We start from the raw sequence: 1,378 nt of genomic DNA on the forward strand, positions 1-1,378 counted from the left end.
AGAGGAGATGGCAGCCGAAAATAATGATAATGTAAGGAAGATGCTTGGTGACTTTACTGCACCTAATTCCAATTTACATGGAAGAAGCATATCCATTCCTGCCATTGGAGCAAACAACTTTGAGCTGAAACCTCAATTAGTTTCTCTAATGCAGCAGAACTGCAAGTTTCATGGACTTCCATCTGAAGATCCTTTTCAGTTTTTAACTGAATTCTTACAGATATGTGATACTGTTAAGACTAATGGAGTAGATCCTGAAGTCTACAGGCTCATGCTTTTCCCTTTTGCTGTAAGAGACAGAGCTAGATTATGGTTGGATTCTCAACCCAAAGACAGCCTGAACTCTTGGGATAAGCTGATCACGGCTTTCTTAGCCAAGTACTTTCCTCCTCAAAAGCTGAGCAAGCTTAGAGCTGATGTTCAAACCTTCAGACAGAAAGAAGGTGAATCCCTCTATGAAGCTTGGGAAAGATACAAACAGTTGACCAAAAAGTGTCCTTCTGACATGCTTTCAGAATGGACCATCCTGGATATATTCTATGATGGTTTATCTGAGCTATCAAAGATGTCACTGGACACTTCTGCAGGTGGATCCATTCACCTAAAGAAAACGCCTGCAGAAGCTCAAGAACTCATTGACATGGTTGCTAATAACCAGTTCATGTACACTTCTGAAAGGAATCCTGTGAGTAATGGGACGCCTATGAAGAAGGGAGTTCTTGAAGTTGATACTCTGAATGCCATATTGGCTCAGAATAAAATATTGACGCAGCAAGTCAATATGATCTCTCAGAGTCTGCATGGAATGCAAGCTGCATCCAACAGTACTCAAGAGGCATCTTCTGAAGAAGAAGCCTATGATCCTGAGAACCCTGCAATAGCAGAGGTAAATTACTTAGGTGAACCTTATGGAAACACCTATAACTCAACATGGAGAAATCATCCAAATTTCTCATGGAAAGATCAAAAGCCTCAACAAGGCTTTAATAATGGTGGAAGAAACAGGTTTAGCAATAGCAAGCCTTTTCCATCATCAACTCAGCAACAGACAGAGAACTCTGAACAAAATGCTTCTAATTTAGCAAATCTAGTCTCTGATCTATCTAAGGCCACTGTAAGTTTCATGAATGAAACAAGATCTTCCATTAGAAATCTGGAAGCACAAGTGGGCCAGCTGAGTAAAAGGATCACTGAAATCCCTCCTAGTACTCTCCCAAGCAATACAGAAGAGAATCCAAAAGGAGAGTGCAAGGCCATTGACATAAGCGCCATGGCCGAACCTGTGAGGAGAGGAGAGGACGTGAATCCCAAGGAGGAAGACCTCCTGGGACGTCCAGTGGCCAATAAGGAGCTTCCCTCTGAGGAACCAAAGGACTCT

At 42.2% G+C, this 1,378-nt stretch overlaps 1 non-coding gene across 1 annotated transcript; it reads right to left on the reverse strand.

Moving 5' to 3' along the window:
- Positions 1-403: 403 nt before the first annotated feature.
- Positions 404-511, reverse strand: LOC112761019 (small nucleolar RNA R71). Its single transcript, XR_003181429.1, has one exon. It is a non-coding gene; the product is annotated as a small nucleolar RNA R71 (small nucleolar RNA).
- Positions 512-1,378: the final 867 nt, after the last annotated feature.

Source organism: Arachis hypogaea, chromosome 16, assembly GCF_003086295.3.
Source record: "Arachis hypogaea cultivar Tifrunner chromosome 16, arahy.Tifrunner.gnm2.J5K5, whole genome shotgun sequence".
Classification (NCBI taxonomy): Eukaryota; Viridiplantae; Streptophyta; class Magnoliopsida; order Fabales; family Fabaceae; genus Arachis; species Arachis hypogaea.